General features: G+C 48.5%; 1 protein-coding gene across 2 annotated transcripts in view; it reads right to left on the bottom strand.

Moving 5' to 3' along the window:
• The window catches only part of Ptp36E (protein tyrosine phosphatase 36E), a 335,086-nt gene that overhangs the window by 258,418 nt on the left and 50,472 nt on the right, over positions 1-26,196 (bottom strand). For both annotated transcript variants that reach the window (XM_070526008.1, XM_065453737.2), the window contains one exon: positions 5,571-5,685. The gene's annotated coding sequence lies outside the window, so the exon portion shown is untranslated. The remainder of the gene's footprint in view (positions 1-5,570; positions 5,686-26,196) is intronic.

Genomic DNA, 26,196 nt, shown 5'->3' with positions numbered 1-26,196 from the left:
TTTCGGGCCGACACGCATTGGTGGGTATGAGACACATTTTGGCTGTGAAACAACAGCAGCTTGCGACCCAGCCAACCCTGAATGCAGTGGTGACAATTGGCAACTGTCCCAGCAATGCTATCAATGTGACTTGGAGAATTGTGACTTGTGACTTGGGTTCGCCGGGTTACATTTGACGACTTGTGGTTCTTTACGGGCCCTTAATGCACTCTACGTGAGTGCTTTTTTTTTTTTGGATTCCATCCCTCTGCGGAATGTGGCCGTTGCTGCCACGCTCGTAAAGAAAATGTCCTCTTTAAAAATGTTTTGATTAAAATATAGATCGTCTGGCATACGAGCCTGCAGCCAACCGGAGAGCTATCTCCGATTGGCTGCACACAGATTTCAAGTAATCACGCATGTATTACTAACATGCCTGCCTCCTGAGGCAACACGTTGAAAACCACCCTCACCTTGCCGCCAGTTCTAAAACGTCAGCAAGTGCGGGCGCATTTACAAAAAAGGTAGCACTGTTAAGCCAGAAGCGAAGGAAATAGTTAAAAAGCTTCGGAGAAGGCGGCCACATTGACACGAAAACCATTTTAATGCGGAGCGTTCTTTGGTTAGGTGGCTGGGATCATTTCCTGTTCCGTTCCGTTAGTCCTTCCTTTTCGTGTCCCACAAAACCCGTCGCGCCACCTAGGCTTCAATAGGTTAATTTCCGTTAACGCACGAACGCTTGTACGCTTACCGCCACCTATCTGTGGGTGCACTAACCTCCAACGCGTTATTTTGTCAGAAAGGCGCCAAGTGCCGATCCACATGCGCTCTAATCCGAAACTATAATTAGAAATTAGCCGTTACAAAGCAGACGAGAGCTGGCGAGCGCCAGGCACTCGAGGAGAGCGCAAGCAGCGAGAGAACTGCGTCTCCAACGAAAGAGAGAAGCTTCTGAAGAGGACCAGTTGGACCACAGGCGAGCGCGTGGACCGGCTAATCATGCTAGAAAAAAAAAAGCACTACAGCAACATCTACCGCTTCGAAGGAGGGAAGATCGTCATAATGTGCGAGGTATTCTTTAGAGTCGACGATCGTTTAAAATGGGACAATCTTGGTTTCCTTCAACGGTAGAGCATAAGCGTCCGAAGATTCCGGAGAGTGCTACGCACTATATAATGCCAGGCCCCATTTCTTTTTCTGGTTTCGATCCTCAATGAAAAATGCTCCAGAATTTCTGAGAATCGTCTACTAATGCGTAAGCATTTTTTGGCTCGGCTGTAACTTCGATTTTTGCTTAGTTTCGCTCATTGTCTTTTCCGGAACGTGGCCGCGACGGCCAGTTCCCGAAGAGGGACGGAATACAAAAAAGCGCTCGCGTACGATGCATTAGGTTCCCGTTAAAGAACCACAGGTGGTCAAAGAGGTAACCCGGTGCACCCGAATTCAAGTTGACTCACCCCCTAAATGTAGGTCGGCGGACACGCAAATTTCAAATTGACCGGCACAGAAGTTCGAGTTGGCCTACCCCCCGATTACAACTTGGCCCATCCCCAAATTTGTGTTGGCCCATTCCCAAATTTCGAGTTGGCTCACCCCGAAATTTAAGTTCGTCCACTCCCAACTTTAAGCTGGCCCACCACCAAATTTCAAGTGGGCCCACCCCAAAACTTAATTTGGGCCACGTCCGAATTTCAAGTTGGCCCACCCCACATTTCAAGTTGGCCCACTTGCAAATGTCAAGTTGGCCTACCCACAAATTTATACTGGCTCACCCCCAAATGTCAGGTTGGTACACACCGTTGGTAAATTTTCGTTGGTCCACACCTAAGTTTCAGTTGGCGTACCTCCGAATTTCAGGCTTACCCAACCCCAAATTTCAGTATTCCCACCCCTAATATAAGCTTCCCCATGCATTTTCTAAGGCGTCCTATGTATCTCTGTAGGTATTCTCTTTTCATTTTATTTTTTTGCCTTAAATTCTTCCTTTTCGCTTAAAAACTACCAGCCATCTACATTTACACTATAATAACGATTAAATATTCTAACTTTGCAAATTACGCATTTTTTTCGGCAGATACAAAGCATTACTCCTTCGTGTGACATAGGCTGGGGATCTCGCCAGAAAATGCGTGTGCAGTAAAATACAAAACCGGAAAACGAAAAACCCTGCAGGCATGTCGTCGTGCCATGTTCTTTGTGCTGGGATAGACCTCATTGCCATTATTTTCAGCATCGCACCGTCGTCGTTCCTAGCGCTGCTGTGGCGTCATTCTAACCGTCATCATTATCGTCACAGCATTCGTCATCGTCTATTTTTCGCCGTTATCATCGTTACAATTACTACAGTGATCCGACATCGGCCCGCCAACGTCGCCGATCCACATCCCACTGTTTCGGATAGCACTTCAGGATTTCGTTCGACTTCATTTTTCTTTTTCTTTTTTTTTTCATGCCTCCAGATTTCAGATCGCGTCTCCTCTCACCCACAGAGGAAAAGCAAAATCAGAAACGAAGCAACATAAAACAAGAGAACGAAACGGGATTTGAGATTTCCGGCATAGAGGAAGCAAAAAAAAACAAATAAAATAGCGTCTAATGAAGGCGAACCGTCAGGGTGGCATGCCCGAGTTGACGCTACAAGAAAAGGACCTCGAAAGGTTGCCCGCACTCAAGAAAGGACAAAAACAAACGGAAAAGGAAAGATGAGAGAAGGAACCTCAAGGACCTGAAACTTTCTGTCGGTGTCGGAAACGGCTTCGCCTCCTGTGCTTCTCGCGACATTTTTTTTTTCCTCGGAGGAGAGGACTAAGATACGATTCTTGGCCAGTTGCCCACACGGCTTCACGCACGAATGCCCACTGTCGTCCAGGCGCCGCCACTCTAAAACGCCGAGCGACCCCTACGAGGGCCCAGACGGAAGCCATCCATTTTCCACCCTTAGTCACCGCGCGCGTAACGTCAGCCACGGTATAACAGAGGGTCCCCTGTGTAAACATGCCCGGTTGATGAGGCGAAGGAAGCGTCTTCGCAAAGCAAAACGCTGTAACTTTACCGCAGACTCGTCGCGCTGCAAAGCAGACCGAGAAATGACCCTCGCTGCTGGTAGCTTTTCTTTGTGTGTGTGTGTTGCAATTCAATCGAGTTGTATATTTTACCGCAACATTCTGCGCGAATTCAGATGTGAGATGCTTATTATGAAAGCCTCACTGAGATACGGCACATTTCGCAGGTGCAAAGCAAGACCTTAGCAGCAGGAGCAAGCAAGAACGGAAGAACCAACGGGCTTAAGATTCACATATTGTCCCCAATAAATGTCCCGTAAACTACGCCTTCTAACGTCCGTTAGTCCACAACGTATCACTGCTGGTGCGCGACGAATGCTGCAAAAGTGCCAGTGACGTTTGTCTTTCACCGTGTTTGTGTCTTCGTGCCACATTATATCTCCAAGTAAGCGATAACTATCCAAATGACGTGTCATCGTACGACAACAACCGAGTCTTTTTATAACTGTCGAATTTTCAGAGCGACGCTCTCTTGGTCTAACCTCCCGGGTTCGGTGTGGCTGCTACTTCTGGCTGCTGCGAAACAGCGCTTAAGTATGCGTCTATATCCACGAATATAACCACCTGGATACCAAACAACACATCAGCAGCCATGCAAAACCCAGAAAAGTCGGCAAGGAAAGATTCACTTTTGAAATGGAAGCTTTATTTGGTGCTAATGAAACCTTGGGTGCTCACGAAACCAACTGTGTCAGAAATATTGTGGAGGAGACCCCGGTGTTTGTTTCACTCTTCTTAGTAAAGCAAATGGTCGTGATTATTTACAAAAGTTTTACTCATTAACATTACGACAATATATGTAAATACATAGTTTGTAAGCACAGTTCAAAGCATCACCTTCAGATGTTGACGACACGTTGTCATTCACGCATCTCGTATTTCGGCGCTTAAAAAAAGAAAAGTCCTCGACACCTCTGAAAATCCGCAGCACCTTCCTTTAAATACCGCGAAAGATAGCTACAGAAAAGATACCATACCCGGAAAACACTGAGCGTGATGTTCCTAAATGTGCTCTACAATCCTTGCACTTGAAAAGTTAAGTATCTGATCACTACTAACTGTTTACCTTCTAGATAAACAGAAATACTGGTCGCTTCTCCGAGGAGTTACTAACAATATAAAAAGTTGGTTTCATCCGCACACAATGCATCGCTTTAAGAACAAACTCAAAACACCTCAGTTTGAGTTAGATGCGACCCATAAACATGCATGCGCTCTCGTGTAGTTGTCAGCGGATGAAACACGATAGTCCGAGCACTGATCCTAGGTAGCATACGCATACACTCACGCGGCAATGCATTACTACTCCAATTAGGTATGACTGAAAATTGCGAGCGTCGCCACGGTAATATCAACACTTCACACTTTTCTTTTTCTTCTATTATTAAATGTGTATGCAGCAGAGGTTGCATCATGGGTCATGCCCGCTATACTGCTTCTCCCTTAGCAAACAGTATTTAGAAAGAAACAAACAAGAAAAAAGAACACAGAGACATAACAAAGACAGGCGGGCTATAACAAACACACAAAAGAAAGACAGCCAGCATCACCATAAAAGATAAATACAAGTCCGAAAGCGCTAACGCATAGTTCAGACAAAGTTCGAATTGCCGCGTGGCACGCCACAAACACAGAATTTGCGCTGCAAGTAGTGTCATTTAGGAATGTAGAACCTTCACTTGCAATTCACTAGCATTTCGCGGGAGCGCAGTCTACCGTACAATACCTGTACAAGCTTGCACCATATATGTTGCAACGAAATCGAGATCAAGGCACTTCGCAAAAGCATTAAGTGCCGCGCATAAACACAGACCATGTTTTCCACGCTCTACCAATTATCTGCAAAATTAAGCTTTATGGTTTTCTTCAAGGCACGCAAAGACCACCAGTGCAAATAAGTTATGTGGCCAGGAGGACCGTTAGGGGGACCAGGGGTACCGTGCAACCGTCATTGAAATATCGAACTACATTTTGGGGTCAATATACAACGAAACCGAGTTTCGACCACCGTGTTCAAACCGGCTATTCCCCTGTAATAAGACTAAAAGTTCACCTGAACTGTTGCGTGCATCGCTATGACAGAGAGGTATGAGATGACTATCATCTTCACCGTGTGCCTAGCGTACTAAACAGTCTGCATCCGTGTTGCCTGCAATGCCACAGCGGCTGGGACTGCACTCGACAAAAATTCATGTTGCAAGTACACCACCTTTTTATGTGTGCCTCGTACCTCGCATACTAGAGCATGGTTATTTTCGTTCATGCTCGTGGAAATAATGCTCAGTATACAGACGCTTTGAGGAGTCGCCCAGGATGACCCGCTTGAGCAGACGTACAAATGTGAGCGTGTGAAGGTGAAGGCACCCATCACACAATAACGTTCTGTTGTGGCAGAGTCAGTTACGTTTGACAATTTGAAAACTCTCGGGTCTCTCGTACCCCTCGCCTTAATGCCGACACGGCCGTTTGCGGCGAATTCCGGTATCCACCAAAATCTGGCGGAGAGGACTGCTGCGCCTGCTCACTCACATGGCTTGGTGTGCGTGGCCAAAGCTTGTAGCTGCGGTTGGCACGTTGGCATGAGCTGGACGTTCCGTAGCCAAGCGTAGCGATGCTGGTAGCGGTAGTGTGCACCTCCAGGAACCTATACGGGCGTATACCATAAAGCAAAGAAGGCTCGTCAAAAAACATTTGGCGCAGCTTCACCTATGCACGCACATTAGAGAGATTTAGCTTGTCTGTCTACGCGTTACTCATTAAACGCTAAGCGTAGGCGGCAGTAACAACGATGACAACGGCATCTTGTTACAAGTTGTTCAGCACTAACGAGTGAAATGATCTTGCGCTACGTGGCAGCATGTTTGCCCGTAGGGGCAAAAAAATCTATCAACAGGTAGGCTCACTGGAGCCGGTGCACATGTTGTCCACTGAAGTGGACATCCTGTATCTTTTTGAAATAGTCATTCGAAAGCCTAGAGAAAAAACATTCTTAGATTTTCTGCAGGCACATTCTTAGAAAACTAAAGGCAACCACAGTTTGCATGAGTAACTTCTCTTAATGAAACAGAAGGGTAATAACAAGTAATTATGTGATTAGGTAAAAATTGAAAAAAAATATTCTGGCTTGCTCCAAGCGGCGGCAAAGAACCATAGCTTAGTTCTATCCAGCTACGTGGCACTCGCATGTTGTTTTTTCTTTCTTTTTTACATTTTGACACAAGTTAAGTGGGACAGACAACCCTGTACATTTGCTACTATCGTGTTACCATGGTGACTGAGTCTGTCCGATTCTGGTGAGTGTCGGCCTTGACTGCCTATGGACTGCCGGACAAAAAAAAAACATGCTTATGCAGCAAATGCACATTTCCAGGCCGTGGTCAATGGTAAACGGGCGTCTCTCTACCTCCTTTCTTTCTTTATCTCTACTTTCTTATCACTTTACGTCCCCCTTTCCTCTCTACCCAGCGTATGGTAGCAGACCGGATCTTCCCCTCTGGTTAACCTCCCTGCCTTACCCCTTTCCTCTCTCTCTCTCTAACCCCTCTCCGTCCCCTTTTTTAATAATAATATTTGGGGTTTTACGTGCCAAAACCACTTTCTGATTATGAGGCACGCCGTAGTGGAGGACTCCGGAAATTTTGACCACCTGGGGTTCTTTAACGTGCACCTAAATCTAAGCACACGGGTGTTTTCGCATTTCGCCCCCATCGAAATGCGGCCGCCGTGGCCGGGATGCGATCCCGCGACCTCGTGCTCAGCAGCTCAACACCATAGCCACTGAGCAACCACGGCGGGTGTCCCCTTTTTTGTAATACCACGAAAGAGCCTTTGTGTCAATAAAAACGATGATACGATTATGATAATGATAACGATGATGGTGAATGCAACTCGCACTGCCCACCCAATTTCGTCGCTTGGGGACCACTCACTGTAGTCCCCGAGTCCACCCGCCTTCGGCACGGTTTGTCGGAGCAAAGAGCGACCGCTTTTCAAGACTTGTTCTACGGACGGTAGCTCGCGAGGTCGTGCGTACGTTTCAATAACTTTCCGAGAAAAATAAAAGCTACGCACGAAACTCAAAAGAACGCATAAAGCGAGCAAGACCCACGTTACTCTGTGTGGAGGCGTCTTATGTGTGCGTCCCTACTACCGAGCCAACTATGTTCGCCACCAGGTTGCCCTGTCAACGTGCGTTGAAAACCCCGGCCCGTCGGCCCCATACTGCGTTCGTCCTTCCACCGCTCTCACCGCGTCTTCTCCATACAGTCGTCCTCATTCCGTCGCGGTGCCTGCCGACATTGGCAAGCGAGTGTCACAGCAAAGCGGGCCGATATCGGAGACAGTGTGTGTCGTATATAGCCGAAGCCACTGACCGAAGCTAGGGAATTCTCACAATGAGCCCTGCCGATGATAAGTAAACGTCATTGACACTATCGTGTGTCCATGCATTGCTTGAGTGCTAATCTCATTACCGTACACAGTCACCCTAAGACGGCTTCTGCGGGAATCGTTTTTCTCTGCTCGCGTTTCAACTCATGCTGATGGCATACAGACACGAGCACAAGCCATTACTATCGCAGGTGGTACGGTGTCATGTATAAATAGGAGATGGAAGTGACCTGCGAGTCGATGGTCGTGGTCGCCGCTATCGTTATTCGAGGGCTCGTTTCCTTCCTGGACACAAGTTCGACTAATAAAGACCTTGATTACCTCCCGCCTTTGGCAGTATTTTGTCCTTCGTCGCGAGTATTTTGTCCTGCGAGTCGATGGTCGTGGTCGCCGCTATCGTTATTCGAGGGCTCGTTTTCTTCCTGGACACAAGTTCGACTAATAAAGACCTTGATTACCTCCCGCCTTTGGCAGTATTTTGTCCTTCGTCGCGAGTATTTTGTCCTGCGAGTCGATGGTCGTGGTCGCCGCTATCGTTATTCGAGGGCTCGTTTTCTTCCTGGACACAAGTTCGACTAATAAAGACCTTGATTACCTCCCGCCTTTGGCAGTATTTTGTCCTTCGTCGCCACTATAACATGACAGCATGCAAAGCCGTCGTGCCAAGCATGTCTTGCATCATCCCGAATCGAGAGCCATTTCAAGTGAAAAGTTACATCGATTACGGTTGCATCTACGGTCGCATTGCGGACATTGAAACATCCCTCCGTGTTTTAGCGTATTGAGCCGATTGGGGAGGCTGAAGCAACCCTTCCAGCCATAGAATTTCCAGCAGCCACTGGAGGGAGCACTGGTGTTGCGATCAGTCAGCCGCCATGGGAATGATGGGTAGCCCATGGATTTCTCTCTGATCTTCGTGCTTAGACTTCAGACGTTCTTGGGGCTTCGTTTACTACGCCCTACCTGGGCCTAAACTGGTCTAAATTTCAAAGTAATGTATACTTCTTTTTCACTGCAGAGTGTAATACGCCTGTGCAAGCCCGCGTGATTGCTGCTAATTTTAGTGGTCTCGCTTGTCCGTACGCCCATGGTGTAATGGTTCCAATGTCGGGCTTCTTTGCTAGAGGTCCCATGTTCGGTTCCTGTAGTAGGACAATTTCACAATGCTCATTTAATTATTTATAACGCATCAGCTTCTTGAAAAATGATCACTTTCCAAAGTCCCGAAGCCATTTAAAGCCGGAAGAACGAAGTTTAGGCAATGTACTACCCATCATTTCCATGCAAGCTGAACCGTCCGGCTCGCTGCACCCACAGACACTAGTGCGACAGTTCCCTCTAGTAATTGTATGAAACTCTACGCTCTTGCGGACCTTCAGGCCGTGATTTCGATCTCTCCTTTCCCTCGTACTGTTACAGGAAAAATGTTTCAACAGCTTAGGTTAGTTAGTTAGTTAATTCGGGTTTATTGGCGCAAAGGCGACTAAGGCCATGCTGCGCCAGTCACAGGACAGTATAAGATCTAATGTTAAGGTAGTTATAGCTGTGTTACCTTAAAGTCGATGTAGATAATTGGTTTCACCTAAAAACTGGAACAGGTTGGTGAATGGCACTAGTGGGTCATCGCCTAATATTAAAGCAGGGTGCAGAGGTATATGTAAGTGATACAAATTTTTGAAATGTTTCCGTCTCTGTGTTTCAGTGTGTGGGCATGATATAATGATATGGGTTACTGTGAGTGTTTCGTGACATTTCTCGCATGTTGGTGGACTTTCGTTTCGAAGTAAAAAATTGTGTGTTAGATGCGTGTGTCCAATTCGAAGTCGACATAACATTACCTCATAGAACCGTTCTTGGTGTGCATGATTTCCACTCGCGAAGCAGGGGTTTAGTTATATGTAACTTGTTATTTACGCATGAGTTCCAGTCTTGCTGCCATTTTGATGCAAGGGCCTTACGAACCGCTCTGATGCTGTCTTTGTATGGAAGTGTTATGTGTGTGATGCTTTTGTGCGCTGCCATGGATGCGCTTCTATCTGCAGCTTCATTCCCTGCTATCCCAACATGGCTTGGGACCCAGCAGAATCGTATGGTTCCTTCGTATTTCTTGTTAAACACTATGTTTAGGATATCGCCAAGCAGGGGTTCAGACGCGGAGTTTAAGTTAAGGGCTCTTAGGGCACTTAACGAGTCGGTATAAATGATAGCATTCTTCTGCTTGTCGGAAGTAATTTTCTTAACTGCCATCCATATAGCATAAACTTCGGCGGTAAAGACTGAAGAAAAATTATTTATGCGAATGCTATTTTCCCAATTTTTTGTTACGATCCCGACACCTACGTATTCTTGTGTTTTAGAGCCGTCAGTGTAAAATTCTGTGTAATTTTTGTATTTTTCTTGGATAGCTCGGAACTCTTGTATTATATGCTCTTGTGGAATGTCTTTTTTCTTTATATGTGTTAACGTCCAGTCACACAGCTGTGTAAAATTGAACCACGGGGGCAATCTTGCTGGCCTTTCGGCAACCTGCAGGGCTTCTGGAGGAACATCATAGGCCTGACAATATTGTTCGTGTCTTAAGATGAGTGGCCGAATCATGTTTGGTTTATTTGTGTAATGTGTTCGTGATTGGCACTGTGTTACGATGTTGTAGCATATATGTTGTGGTGATGACCGAATTCTTAGTACATAGCAAAGTGTAAGTTGTGCTCTGCGGTGCTGTAATGAAGGCTCATTAGCGTCAACGTATAAACTTTGTACAGGCGATGTCCTGTAGGCACCGCTCGCCAGTCGTAGGCCAAGATTGTGAACCGGATCAAGTCGCTTAATGTAGGACTGCCTAGCTGCTCCATAAACTACACTACCGTAGTCGAGGATGCTACGTACAAGGGACCGGTATATACGTAATAGACATGTTCGGTCAGATCCCCAGTGCTTATGTGATAAGACCTTAAGGATATTTAGCGCTTTATTTGCTTTAATTTTAGTTGCGTTAATGTGGGACAGGAAGTTCAGTTTAGTGTCAAACGTTACGCCTAGAAATTTATAGTGCTCTTTGACGGGCAGCGTTGTACCATGTAAAGTGAGACCTGGAGTGCAGTGTAACCCTCGCTTCTGCGAAAAGAGAACTGTAACAGTTTTGTGTGTTGAGAACCGGAAACCATTTTTATCAGCCCATTGTGTAAGATTATTTATTGTTATTTGTAGTTGTCGTTCGCAGGTGGGTAGGTTTGAGGCGCGGCAAGCTATTTGCAAATCGTCGAAATATATTGAGTGCATAACTGATGGTGGGATGACTTTATTTACAGAGTTCATTTTGACTATGAAGAGCGTCGTGCTAAGAATGCAACCTTGTGGAACGCCATTTTCTTGTGTGAATGTATGCGAGAGTATTGTGCCAAGACGTACTTGAAATGTTCGATTTGACATGAAATCGCATAGAGAATTTAGCATCCTTCCGCGAATTCCCATGTCAGCTAGATCTCTCAGAATTCCATATCGCCATGTGGTATCATACGCCTTTTCAAAATCAAAGAAAACAGCAAGGCAGTATTGCTTGTGAAGAAACGCATCACGTATTTCATGCTCTAGTCGCACGAGATGGTCAGTGGTGGAGCAGCCCTTTTTGTATGCGCACTGGTGTTTGTCTATTAGGTTTCTTGTTTCTAGGATGAATGTGAGTCTTATGTTTATAATGCTCTCATAAGATTTGGCTAGACAACTTGTTAGTGCAATGGGTCTATAGCTGCTAGGGGATGTAGCGGGTTTACCAGGTTTTAGAAGAGGAACTACTACCGCTTTTTTCCAATCTGTGGGCATTATCCCAGACTCCCATATTTTATTGAAAAATTTAAGAAGTGCCCCTACCGATGCTTGGGATAGGTGTGCCAGCATCGTGTAGTGCACACGGTCAAGACCTGTTGCCGTTTTTTTACCAGCAGAGAGAACTTTGTTCAATTTATGTATTGTGAGGGGTTTATTGTACATTTCAGCTGAAGCCCCAGTGGTAGGCAGCCTCTCTTTCTCAGCCGATTCTTTATATTTTAAAAATGTACTTGAATAGTTTGCTGAGCTGGATATGTTATGAAAGTGTTCACCTAATAAGTTGGCCTGGTCCTGTACTGTTGTTTGTGTGCTTGGACATGTAAGTAGTGGTATAGTGTATGATGAGTACTCTCCTCTAAATTTCCTCACCTGGTCCCACATTCGTTTTGATGTGACTGTACTATTGATTGACGATATGTATTTTTGCCATGATAATTTTTCTGCATTTCTTCGAATATATCGCGCTTTGGCTTTGGCCTGTTTGAAATTTAGAAGATTGTTATAAGTGGGGTACCTTCGTAGGATTCCCCAGGCCTTATTTTGTTCTTTTTTGGCTTTTGTACATTCGCTTGTCCACCAAGGATTTAGCTTTTTGCGCACAATACCGGAAGACTGCGGTATCGCCTTTTCTGCCTCTGTGATTATGACTTCAGTGATTTTTTTATTAAGTTCATCAATACTGAGCTCTGGCGAAAAGACATTTTCCAGTTTCACGTTCTGCATAAAAACCTGCCAGTCAGCGAGCTGTAATTTCCATCGGTGTGGTCTAGTTAGTAGGGTTTGTGGTGATGATAGGTGTTTGATGAGTGCGGGTAAATGGTCGCTACCATATGATGTGTCGAGAGCTTCCCATTTAAAATCAGTGAAAAGAGAGGGTGAACAAAAAGCTAAATCTAAATAACTAAAAGTGCGTGAAGTCGGTGAGTAATAAGTCGGCGCACCTGAGTTTAAAAGACAGATATCGTTTGACAGAATAAAATCTTCAACGAGTTGCCCTCTTTGGTCAGTTTTGACACTGCCCCAAAGAGTACAATGAGCGTTAAAATCTCCTACCAGGACAAATGGCTCCGGTAACTGATCTGTTAGATTTTCTAAGTCTTTGATAGTAAAATGTGTGTGGGGTGGAATATATAATGAGCAAATGGTGATTGTTTTGTAGGATAGAATGGTGACAGCTACGGCCTCTAAAGATGTATTTAATGAGACATTACGGGTAGGAGTGCCGCCCTGCACGACTATAGCCACTCCACCTGACAACCGGTGGGAACAATCGCGGTCCTTTCGGACAACGGTGAAGCCTTTAAGGAATCGAGTGTGTTTAGGGCCTAAGTTTGTTTCCTGTAGGCAAAATGCGACTGGCGAAAAGTTATTTGTTATCTCTTTTATGTCACCTAAATTGCGAATCAGTCCTCTACAATTCCAATGCACGATAAAAGCCATAGTGGCAGAATTGAGAATGGTAATTTAGATATACGTGCTAAGTAACTGTAGGTGACATTTGTTAGTGGGAATGTACTATTGGAAGAACGGTAACCATTCAGGTTACCGGTCCCTTTGTTCGCGTAGTTATTGTGAGCTTGTCTTTCTTAGTGCGCTCCAGAGAGCGCTGATGTTTTGGCGTCGATGACGCCGGAGTTTTGGTGTCGACATCCATGACCTTCTCCGAGGCGCTGGATGATCGAGAACCGGGCGCTGAGACGCGCGTCTCAGGCCTGGGAGTTCGATTTAGCCTGGGGCCCTGTGGGACCGGGGTCTGCAGGCCCGTCTGTGATGATGATGATGATGGAGCAGCACTGGCTGCTGCCACCAAGGGGACGGATGGAGTTACTACTGGGCCACTGACTGCGGTCCCTGTAGACTCCGTAGACCACTGCGGTGCTGTCCCCTGCCGCACCGCACTGGCGTAGGTTGTTAGAGGTAGGTGTGCTAGTTTTTTTCTTGCTTCATAAAAGGAAATCTTCTCTTTCACTGTGATTGCAATTATTTCTTTCTCTTTCTTCCAGCAAGGACAAGATCGTGAATATGCTGGATGCTCTCCTTTACAGTTTGTACAGTGTGGAGCAGCGTTGCAGTTCTCCGATTGATGGTCATTGGCACTACACTTTGCACATGTCGATTTACCTCTGCATGATTGCGATGCATGTCCGAATCTCTGGCACTTGAAACACCGCCTCGGGTTCGGGATATAGGGTCTTACGTTGATCTTAAGATAGCCTGCATCAAGTGTAGTAGGTACAATGCTGGTGCCAAAGGTAAGTATAACGTGTTTGGTCGGGATTTGTTCGTCATTTCTTCGGAGAGTTATTCTTTGAACCTTGATTACATTTTGTTCTTGGAAGCCTTCCAGGAGTTCTTCATCGCTCAGGTTTAGGAAATCTTCTTCTGATATTACGCCTCTGCTTGTGTTAAGCGAACGGTGTGCTGAAATTGTGACTTTGATGTCTCCGACACAGGTGAGATCAGCGAGCTTTTCAACTTGATCTTTGGTTTTGAGTTCAAGGAGGAGGTCCCCACTTGACATCTTTGAAGCTTTGTATTGTTTTCCGATTTTTTTCGATTAGGCATTTTGCTATTAGGAATGGGGATACTTTTCTCATTGGCAGGGATCCTTCACTGTGGATCACATGGTAGCGTGGGAACGTTTCTGCGTTGGTTTTCAAAGTGAAATCAAAGATTGCTTCGGTGCGCCCTCTTTTGTGAGGACGATCTGCAAGTGAGGGAAATGCATTTGCCATGTATTTTTAGAATATTCAGCGGCGATGGTAGCCACCCACCACCGAGCCCAACAAGGGGACGTTACGAGGTTATGAACATACCTGTAGACGTCAGCTATACAACGCCGCTATAACCTAATATATGTACCCAAGGCTGGGTAGATACACACGGTTAACCCTTGCCGCCAGGAAATACGGAAGTAATTAGAAGTGAAGAGAAGACAGGAAAGATGGAAAAGTGGTAGAGAAAGACGAAGATTGGAGAAGGAGGACAGGAAAAGGCGACTGCCGATTTCCCCCGGGTGGGTCAGTCCGGGGGTGCCGTCTATGTGAAGCAGAGGCCAAAGGGGTGTGTTACCTCCGCCGGGGGGCCTTAAAGGTCCAAACACCCAGCATCGGCTCAACCCCCAGGATCCCCCTTTCCCCAGACACGGCGAAGCCGCGCACGGCTACACGCGGGAGGGTCCAACCCTCGTGTGCTCGGGTACGTGGTGTCGCAACACACCAAACGCCTGCTTACGCAGACGCCCCTGCGGGGGCTTAGGTGCGGATTCACGTACAAAACTTAACGAGTCTGCCGAATGTGCTGCAATCAGTTTTTGTGCATCTCAGGGTCACGCTCTCATGATTTGCGTTCACTATACCTTGGCCGACAGAGAAGCGTACCTGCTCAATGCTCCAAGACACTGACGAGTTATATGCAGGAATCTAGTGATAGCGCTTTAAGCTGCGCGCTGGGAATCTTCGAGGTTATCTATGCGCACCTCGCAAACTAGTGGCACGTATAACACGCAACTACTAAGTGCACGAAAGATAGTTATGACAGGTTTCAAACCGATGTTTCTGTCGCCTCTTCGGCCTACCTAGCGGAGGGTTGGCTGCTCTGTCGTCTCGCCGATTATACATAAACTTGGGCCACTTTGTACGTGCAGCTGGCCACGCACCACTATTGCTATGTGCCCAAATTAGACAATTTGGGTCGCTGGTCGTGTCTCACGTATACGCCTGTGACACTGGTGATGTGAACATTGTTAGCCAATCTCTCCAGGGTGTCTACCAAGTTGACATTTCCAAATTCCCTGAGTTTTCCAGGTTTTCCCCGAGTGTCCTTGCGAAATTCCCTGAGTGATGCAGAACTATGTGTTATGTCAAGACGGGCTGAAACAATATCGCCCGATGCTGTCACTCTCTAGTAAGCATATGAAAAGAATTAAAAAAACGACTTAACCCAATTTTAATACTAAGGAGCAGTGTTTATGTTATTCAAGAAGACAATAGAAGGGAGGGGTTAGTAAAATGCACAGCAAAAGAAACTCTTCGAAAAAAATTGCAAATTGACTCGGACATTCTCAAATACGAATGAAAAGGAGATGCATACAGAAGGAATATTTTTGAATATGAGCTATTTCTATCAACAGAGAGCACGCTCAGTGGTATGAAGCCCGAACTTTGTCACAATTGAGATTCTTTATCAACAGCTCGTAAGTCAACTTCAAGTATCCTGACATACTCTCAGCCCGCGCATAACGCCCCAGTGTTGTGTTTCAGTGTTTTAAAGAGTTTATGTTGGTTTGGGTGAGGGACACCTGCATCTCAGCATCAGCCAACACTTTGTTTTTTGAGCTCATGCTCCTTCAAAACGGCGGCAGCACGCTTCCTTTTCCGTTCATTCCTCAATGCGTAGGTTGTTTCTCTTTTGTCCTCCTTCCGCCACTCGCTCGCCCCACGGACCATTTTAGGCATATTCTTGGTTGGTTGCACAGCCCGCGTCTGATTTTTTTACTTCCCTAGGGGCCACGAAAACGTCCGAAAAATCGTCCAGTTCGAAAAAAATAAATGCATGTCATTTACTGCCCTTAAGGGCTCAAACCACCACAGGCACATACGAAAACGCATTGAAGAACTGTCGGCACACGTATTAGGCATATCGGTGCTTGTACTGTGACAGGAAATACCGGGTGCACGCGTGTATAGTTAAGGAATACATACTGTGTCCCGTGGCAATAGCCCCTTCCCATGCTTGTTATGCTTCACTGCAATACTTTTGTGTATGCTTCTCCAAGTAACATTTCTGTTCAGAGGCGAAGCTGACTTTCGGAAACCAAAAATGCAACGCATCTTGCTTTCCAAGCTTCTAAGCCAATTGCGAGGACCACAAAGGCGGAGTCCGTGCCATTGCTGACAGCAGCGAATTCTTTCAATAAAAACACGGCATACAACGGCAAGAAGTTTCATAGCGAACGTCCAAGTAGCTAGGCCTAGCGTTGCCGCAGTGATGGCTACGGCTGTCAGCGGATCTGTGTGCGAGAGCGCCGGTTCGAGGCGGCGAGGTAATCAAAATAGCAGCGGTGGTGGCTTTGATTAACGCCGTTTCGGACCGGTGAATTGTTCTTGAGTCCGAAATTTCAAACGTTCTGATACATTGAATATATGGGGTACGTTGGTGGTGCCGCGAATCCGCCCAAATTATCGGGAATCCGGAAAGTCGGTCGTTGACTGTACACTCGCAACTCCTCCAGCCGACGACAGGGCGTCAAATACGATTCATTACGATTCCTGTCTGTTACTCGAGCCAGCATTACCACTACTTTCGACCCTTTCGATAAAATTACAGCTAATTTTCCCTGATGGAGGCTCAAATTCCCAGAGTTCTCCTTGAGATTTTCCATACTACTCCAAATCCCTGAGAATTCCAGGTTTTACTGGTTGGTAGACACCCTGCTCCCAGAACGGGTATTTCCAACTGAGTAGATGACTGGAGGGACAAGCAGAACAAGAGACAAGAAAAAGACTTCGCCAACAGAATATTGAAGAGGTCAGCTACACAGAATTGAAGAAGTTAGGACATTTCAGTAAAAACCAAGGCCTCGTCTATGAACGATTTCTACAAATGCGATATTTTTTTTATTTATTGAGCTCATTGATGGCAGGTCAAGTTATTCATACGAAATAACTCCACCTTCACTTCGGTGCTGTAAAAAACGCGACGTTACCTGCACTGCACCTAGCTACCCGTACAGTAAGATTTCCCTATTCAAATGAATGTGACACGCAGATATACTTTCCATTAACGGCCACTGAATGCTTTTCTGCCTTGTTTCACCCAAGAAACTATTAGTGAATTATATCGTATAAGGTAGGCAAACATGACGTACAAGTTAACCGCTTGTCTGGCATCGGTATATTACACCTCAGTTTTGCTAGAGCCCGATTCACAAATTATTAGTACGGGAAATCAGTGCTGCGTAAGACCATAAGTTGGAGGGAGGTTCACGAGAGGACAAAAGTTGTCACCTACCCGACTGTAACGCCAAGCTACACAGGAGACCAAGCAGGGTTTTCTGAGAAGGAAAGCTTCGCAGCTGTAAAAATTCGGCCCTGGTCCGCGGATCTGACACGGTGCCAACGCCTTTCATGCGCAGCCGCTCTACCATCTGAGCCAGCCAATCGCAGAGCGGGGGTGAATTATAATCGACCACATTAGGCACAGGAAACACTGAACATGGCAAATCAGTTCTGCGGAAGTCCGCAAGGTGGAGAAAGCTTCATGAGCGGAAAAATAAAATTTATTCATTGCTGCTCCGCGCTATACAGTCGAGCGGATGATAATTCGGATGATCGGATAATTCGGATGAGCGCATGAATTCAGATAATTCGGATTATCGGATAATTCGGACGAGCAGACGAAAAGTCGAGTGGATGGTCTAAAGCCTGAACTTTATATAGAGACGATATTCGGGAGCGACACATACTGCGAGACACGCTCGAACCGCGACACTGTGCTGCCTAGCTGCGCTCCGAGCGCGAAGAAGGAGCTTCCCTGCAAGGCACTAGCCTGCGTGAGATCACGAGATACTGGGATTACGGCACGAGGTGTAGTGAAAAAATTCCTATAGTTAGATTTTTTTTTTGCTCTTTATCGTCCACTACTCACAACCGGAAAATTCGCGACTTAAGTTTAGCTGACGCACCGGCACGAAGTCCGAAGGCGTCGCTTCCTGCACTCTTAGGCAAAGTTACACCCTTTGGCTTGTCCCTTCTGCCACACAACGATAATCGTTATCCGCCATGATGCGTTTCCTTTCTTTAACGCGGCGAGCCCGGAACTTTCCAGTAACGAACGGCAGGTGCGTTATCAGGAGGGGCACTCCAATGGGCGTAAACTGTTCTATGCTGATAACGCGCGTGCCGTTCGTTACTTGAAAGTATCGGGCTCGCAGCGTTAAAGAAAGGAAACGCATCAAGGCAGATAACGATTATCGTTGTGTAGCAGAAGGGGCAAGCCAAAGGGTGTAACTTTGCCTAAGAGTGTGCCAACTACGCGCAACTTCTGTGTGGGCTAAAGCGCTAAGAGGGACGAAAAGCTGAGTGGAATTATCACGACACCTGTTCCCGTAGCTCTGGGTGCCTGCGGCTGCGCGCGCTGCAGGCTACACCGGTGCGGTTGCGTTAATTATTCGACTGTTATTCCCGCGCACCGTCGCTTTCACCGCGTTGCACGAGACGCCAGACATAATTTGTACGAATTTAATTAATCGGCAGCGCCCTCCCACTATCTTTCAGCCGCGTTTTCGTTGTTCGGCCGCTCACCCCACAGGGATGGAAGACGACGAGCCCGAATATTGGATCGCGCATTCACGCGCACTAATCAAGCGGGTAAGCAGTGGCGCTAATTATCCCAGCGCAGTGACGAGTGGCGTCTAGCGGCGCCGCTCGCGAGAGCCGCAGATGCGCGCGTGTACCGTGCTCCCGACGAACGCAAATTTCAATTTCCCCGTTCGACTTTTTTTTTTTTATTGCGACAGCGTGCCTTCTGGCATAAAGAAATGTTTAAACATGTAAATACACTCCGGATTCGCGGAGGAAGTCCAGCAATGTCCGGTGGTGGGGACCCAAGATCCAACTTTCTACGTCTGGTGGCCGACCTGGGGGTGGTCCACAGCGAAGCAGGTGTTTCTGGCGGAGGGCATGTAGAGAAGGGCAAGTCCAGAGGAGGTGCCCAATGTCCACCTCGCAGACAGGAGCGGGACAGAAGGGGCAGGAATCGCTCATGGAGGCACGGTACTGTGCCGACCACGACCAGGTTATCGCAGGGGTGAGGGCGACACGGAGGCGTAACCTTCGTAACAAGACCTCTTCCCAGCGCGCTAGGCCGCCAGGGAGGTCGGTGCCACGCGGTGGGAGAAGTGCTCGCGTGGCGCGCCGAAGGTGTTCTTTTTCTGCGAGGAGCCTTGTCTCCGGAGAGATGGGGGCCAGTTGAAGCGGACGCGAAGGTTTGTTGTGGCTCGCTGCATCCACTAAGGCTTGTGTGGGATGCGCATTGCGACGTATCCATTGTACTCTTAGTGTAACGGATAATTTCTCCACTGTGTCCTGAATCTCCAGTGCCAAAACGCCGGAATTCAGAACACGCCGCAGACAACGGATGGCAGCTGAGGAGTCGGTTAAGATATCAATGTGTCTCCTAGACGGCGGAAGCAGCGGACAGAGGATGGATACTGCGTCTCGTATTGCCAAGAGCTCCGCCTGTGTCGACGGCCAGGCAGGGGAGCAAGCATACGAGCAGGTTGCGATGTCTGACAATAATTCAGGACAAGCGATAGCCGTGGTGACGTGATCATCACTCACACTAGCGTCGACATACGCTACATGTCTGCACGAAGAGCTTGCACTCGTAGCTGATGGGCTATTTGCTATTATAATTGGCTCTCTAAGGTGGCCATTGGATCGTGTGTGTATGCGAGTCAGAGGCCGATTGTCCGTAACTTGCTGATAAAGCCATGGTGGTCGTGGCGAGCAGGAATCGCAGGGCATCACTGAACCGTCTACCATATACTTCGCAAGAGCTGCAGCTTCCGGGATATTGTGGCACTTTGCGGAACGAGCTTGGCGACGCTGGTGGACCAGTTCGTCTAGCGTATTTAATTGCGCTTCGGCCTGGAGTGCGTGAATGGGTGTAATTTGTGGGAGGCCCGTAATAACCCGCATTGCTGCTCGATTGATAGATTCCAAGCGGTCCCACTCTGCTCGTGTCATGTGGTGAAACTGGGCTTGGTATATCAATCTTGGCTGTAGCACAGTACGTATGAGGAGGCGGGCAATGGTGGTTGTGGCACCACCTGACTTTTGAGAAATCCTACGGATGAGGTGCAGCATTTGGGATGTCTTCTGACGTGCTGTGCGAATCCAGGGGCCGGCGGAGCCGGAATCGTACAAGTCCAGGCCGAGGACTCGGAGTGAGTTGACGATTGGAATTCTGTTTCCGTGCAAGAGAAGGACGATAGGGGTGGTGTTGAATGCACGGCGGCCGCGCGCATTCGCGACCGGAAGCAGAGCCGTCTTTTCAGGCGACAACGTAAGTCCCAGAAAAGAACACCATTGATCAGTAATCGTAAGAGCGAGCTGCAACCTTGTGGCTTGAATTTGGAGAGACGGGTGGACAGTCCAGACTGTGATGTCATCCGCATAAATGAGTGCGTGCAGGTCAGCAATGTCGCCCAATCGCCATGCCAAGGGTAGGAGGCTAATGTTGAAAAGTATGGGGGCCAGCACTGACCCTTGCGGTACACCGCGATGTGGGCGAAAGGATCCCACATTCTCCTTGTTGATGCGTATGGCGAATTCACGAGATGTAAGAAAGGTGTGAATAAACTTGCATGTGTGGGCGGGTAAGTGAATCCAGCGTAGCACTTCAACGAGGGCAGCGTGGCTGACGTGGTCGTATGCTTTCTGCACATCCATGCCGAGCACGGACCTCACTCGGGTCGATCGGCCACCAATCAAAACCATAGAGGACAAGTGACCTAGGCCGTCTTCTGCACCAAGGTGGGGGCGGAAGCCAACTTGCGACGGGTGGTACCAGTGATGTACGTCTAGCCACCACTGGAGACGGTTAGCCACCATGCGTTCCAACAATTTCCATAATGTACACATAAGAGAAATTGGTCGAAGATTTGTTATGTTGTCATGAGGTTTGCCGGGCTTTGGGATGGCGATTATAGCTGCTTGCAGCCAGTGCTCCGGTACTTCTCCTGACAGCCATGCAGCGTTTAAAGAATTGAGAACATCTTCCAAAGTGGCTCCTTCTAGGTTTTTAAACGCTTCATAGGTCACGCCGTCAGGACCCGGGGCAGTCTTCAATTTGGCTTGGTCTATTGCAGCGATAAATTCAGCCACCGTGAACGGAGACTGCATCCCAGTGATAGCGTGAGCTGATGGGAGTGCCCCTGCACTCGGCGGAAGCGTAAATGGGGCGGAGACCACAGGTGGCCGCGTATCATAACCGGGAAATAATGCCTGCGCTATGTCAAATGCAAAGGCGTCTGCGGTTTTGCCAGACGCGAGGCACGCGCTGGAAGCCGGGTCAGGAGAGCGTCCACCAACTTCCATTGCTCGGAACGTTCTCCAAATTGAGGCGGCGCTCGTGGTTGGACCTAGCGAAGAACACCAGGCCAACCAGCGTTGACGTGAGAGGCGGCGTTCATGGCGTCTAGCTGCAGCTGTCAGCTGACGGTGGCGGAGTTGAGCCTCCACGGAATCTGGGTGTCGGCTGGCATGGACCTCTGCTTGGCGACGCTGTGCCCAAAGCTGCAGGAGTCGAAGATCTGGCACCGGACGAGATTCCTCGACCCATGACGTTAAGTGGCTGTTTTGACCGCCGATTGTAACATTGGGATGGGGTCGCATAGAGGGGCAAGAGCGTCCCTTGATAACGAAGCACGAAACTTGTCCCATTCGATTACCCTACATTGGCGACGGAGGCGGTCAGTTTTCTGAGGGGCTAAGCCGAGCCGAATGGGATGGTGATCACTTCCCCAGCAGTCCGGTTCCCGATGCCAGGTAACTGTCTGATGGCCCAACCACCAGGCCAGGTCCGGTGAATACGCTGGCATTCGTGGGTGGGTGCAACGTCGTGTAGGCATGGATACGTCATTAATCAGATTAAAGTTGTTCTGGGTGAGAGTATCAAGGAGGAGACGTCCACGTTCACTAGACACACAGTACCCCCACTCACGGTGAGGAGCATTGAAATCACCGACGATGAGAATAGGACAGCCAGGATGATACCGACGAAGCCAGGTGATCCACCCTAGACGAAGACGGGGCGCCTGTCCCGAGTGAGGACGCACATAACACGACACAAGCACAACAGCACACTGAGAGAGTTGCACCTTTACAGCCACGACCTCTTGCCACGCAGTGCACCATGTCACCATAGGTATAGCCGTCTGAACGAGGGAGGTACGAACATAGATAGCTGCTTTGCCTGGTTTATCACCCGACAGGCACGCACGGCGATCTGGGATGGAAGGTGTTGCGTAGCTAGTAAACCCCGAGATTCGAGGAAGAGAGTTCTGCTCCTGCAGGAGGAACGCCCAAGCTCGAAGTGAGCCCAAGCGAATGCGTTCTCGGAGCTCGCCAACCTTGTTAGCGAGACCCCGACAGTTCCATTGAATTACATATGAAGGCGGGTTGGAGGCCATTGTGGCAGCCATCATAATAAGTGCTCCGCAAGAGTGGCAGTTAGGGCCTGTAACTGTTGCACAACATAACGCAGAAGCGATGCCGGGTCGGAGGCGAGTTTAGGCGCAGGTTCACGCACAGACGCAATACCTGTCGCCGGCACTGGTGAATGACATTTATGAGGCGTTTGTGCCGCCGATGACCTATTTGTTGTCGACGAAGTGTTCGCAGTGACAAGGCGGTTGCGGCGAGAGTTGAGTTTGGATAGTTCCGTTTGCAATTTTTCGATGTTGCGATCGATGTCACCCAATTCCTTTTGAAGTTCCTCCTGGGCCGTTGTAGACGCACGATGCCTGTGGCGAGTCCGGCTAGTAACATCGCTGTAAGTTGCCTGAGGAGTAGATACCCCCTTAGATGATGAAGGGTCGTCTTCCTCGATGGCCTCATCTTCTTCTGTTAGCGGAGCGAAGCGGTTGGGAGACACCAACAGGTCCTGGGTATGTGGAGTAGGGCGAAAAGTGCGAACGCCGTGTTTACTTTTCTGAGCCTTACGTTTCGTTGGGCAAGTGCGATCCGTTATTGAGTGGTCATTGGATTTGCATAGACCACATCGGAATGCTTGGTTGGTGTTTGGCTCATTTGGCTGCACCGGAGCCGGGTTAGGGCACGATGCACGCATGTGGCCTTGTTGTAGGCACTGGTAACAGTATACTACGCTTGGGCGGTATGGACGAGGTCGAAGGACGCACCCATTGTAGATAAACCGTTTGGGTGGGGTAGCGGGTCCTGAAACTGTTACCAGGCATGTGCGACCACGTCCTAAGTAGCGGGCTAGCAGCACATGATGAGTGTCACAAGTCAAAGTATCACGTAGAGTTTCCGGCGGTTCGTCGGGGTCGACCCCTGTTACCACGTAGCGAGAGATGTCCGTGCCAGAGAGCAGGTATGCTTGAACGGGCAAGACGCGTCCACTGGGAAGGGTGATTGCTGTCAATGTGCACAGGGCACACACTTTCTCTAAGGACGGCACCCACACCGACACCGTGTTGGAGGCCCGGTGATATGTGTAGCCTGAGAAGCCCGTCGCGGTGACGCAAGAAGCGAGCGTTTTCTGAAGGGTCGTCGTAGGGATGGCTTCTATGTTGTAGCCTTCCTTTGGACGGATGGCAACTTTGTACGATGCAGGGGGGCTGTTAGACAGGCGTTCCGGGAGAGCATCTGGATTCAACAGACACGGACGCTTCTGGACAGTAGCAACTGACGAGGCAAGCACAGGAGACGCGCCCGGTGATGCAGCGTCGCACAGAGACGCCTGCGTTCGCGGGTCCCCTACCTCGTCTTCCATCGACTCTTCGTTGGTGGCGGTAACCGACTTAGCAGCAGGAGTAGTCGCCATGATCTCCACAGCTAACTGCTGCCGCAGCTGCTCTTTCTTGCGCGGCGTTATTGCGCCTTGGCGGGAACGCTGTTCACGCGATGAGGCGGCTAAGCCTAAAGCGCTCTGACTCACTTTAGGTGACGCTGTCTTGCCCCCGGGAGCATCCCGGGGGCCGTCGATGGCTCGGTTCGGTGCCACAGGTGGACTGGCTGCGAGGAGCGGCCAGAGGTGTCGGAATTTCACAGTTCCAAAAGGAAAAAGCACTTCAAAAGCCGGAGCTGCAGGAACACACGTCCGACGAAATCAAGCGCTTGCAGCGCCCAGCAGCGCTTCTCCCCCGTTCGACTGAAACGGGCGAAACGTCAGCCAAGATTGAGCGCACCGCGTTGAAGCTGAAGAGCGCTTTCCGTTATACGAACTTATTGCGTTCAGAGTCGGACGCGTGTGGCGTTATACAGGGGAGTCGTCAATTTACACCCGCGCTGTCGGCGTATCGGACCGAATAATAGATTAACCTATCGGACTCGGTGCTCAGCTAATATTTGTTGACATCAATATATGTCGAGCGGCCCTATAGTTAGCACGCCGTTGGCACACGGGATCACGTGCGTCAACAAGCATCGAATCGTTTGCAACACGAAGATGTTGATCTGCCTCCTTGCCTCAGTGGCTACAGCGCTCGGTCGATGTTCACGAGGTCACAAATTCGAAATCGTTGTTGCATTCCGGTTGGGATGAACGTAACGACGCTCATGTTCCGTGCTTCGGGCGCAGAATAAAGAACACGAGGTGCTTTAAAAAAAATTCAGAGCCATCTTTCTTAAAGAAAGATGGTTGAACGCAAAGCTTTCCATGATCAGATTGCTTGTTTAGGATTGTATGTTTTGAACGTTGAAGTTGAATGAGGACACGTTTCGTTAGGTTGCATAGCCTTTATTTTAGATCATGTGGCCGTTCATTACACGCACACACTCACACTTTCACGGACGACTTTTCACTTGCGCAGTATTGGCTTGGGATCGCTAGGGTAGACGGTCAGAGGCAATGCCATCGTAACATGACACGGCCTGCTTGCAAACGTGAAAGCAATGCAGGAACGGTGTTGGGTCGCGTGGGTAACTGTAGCGTCTTCAGTTTCAACGAGTGGCGACTCTCAGTCGCTTTGCCGTGCTCTTTCGCCACATCGATGTTAAAGTCACCGCACGCGAGGATCGGCGTACTATGTGGCTTTTAAGGCCTTCATCGTTTCTGCCAGGAACGTTGCCGCATCACAACAAGACGTGTTCGGTCTGATGTGCACGCTGACGATCACAACACCAGTAGGCACCTCGACCGCATAGGCGTCTCCCACATGGCTTCTGCATGCCGTTGCCGATACACGGGATCAGTATTATGGGCACGATCTGGCTCGCACTTACGTTCGCGTACGGTAGCCTCTTCTGCCGTGCACTCTGCCCGCGGTGATCACCATCATGGTGACGGCTGGGAATGCATTGCGTGACACACATAATGCAATGCAGATATATACAGTTCGTCTGGGTGGCGTGGCGTTCAACCATTTTGCTTTAAGAAAGAGGCTTTGATTTCGATTTTTTCCCCCACATCCTAAGACGAGCCCGTGTTCACGCGTACTTGCTGTCTCCGATAAGCAGGGAAGCTCAGTTAATCGTGACAGGGGTGGTGCCATGCCTAGTAGATGCAACTTGCGCTTCCAGTGAACTTTGTGCGCATGCGCTACTCTTGCTGAGCTCGTCGCTTCACACCGTTATCAGGCACTGACCGGCCGGCCAGTAAACGATGGCGCGTTACTACGAATGTAAACTTCACTTTATTACCTTAAAAACCCCATTAGAGGGTTATTACATAAGGGGTGGTTAATAAAATAAACATTAGAAACAGGCGTTCATTTTGAGATATGGGTGACAACAGCTTTAGTAAAGGCAGATGGGCTTGTAATGGCTGCGATGGCGTGTGGAAGGCCGTTCCAGTCCCTTGATGCTCGCATAAAAAATGATGCTTGAAAAGTGGTGGTCCGGGCACGTGCGCGTGCAACTTGAAGCGGATGACCGGTGCGATGAGATATGTATGAAGGGGGCGTGATGCACGGTGGGTGATTTATGGAGCTGAAAAAAAATGAGCGGAAGAGAGAGTGGGTGGCAACCTGTCGACGGAAAGAAAGCGTTTCCAAGCCAGATATCGCTTTCATCGATGAAATGCCGATATCGTATGAATATGAAGACTGAATGAACCTAGTAGCGCGATTTTGCACAGCCTCAAGTGCATTTATGAAATAAATCTGATGCGGATTCCAGATGGGAGGTGCATATTAAAGTTTCGATCTTACAAATGATTTATAGGCCAACGCTTTTACTTGTTGTGGGGTATG

This window comes from Dermacentor albipictus, chromosome 9 (genome assembly GCF_038994185.2).
Source record: "Dermacentor albipictus isolate Rhodes 1998 colony chromosome 9, USDA_Dalb.pri_finalv2, whole genome shotgun sequence".
Lineage (NCBI taxonomy): Eukaryota > Metazoa > Arthropoda > Arachnida > Ixodida > Ixodidae > Dermacentor > Dermacentor albipictus.
This window is presented reverse-complemented; position numbering and strand designations above follow the sequence as displayed.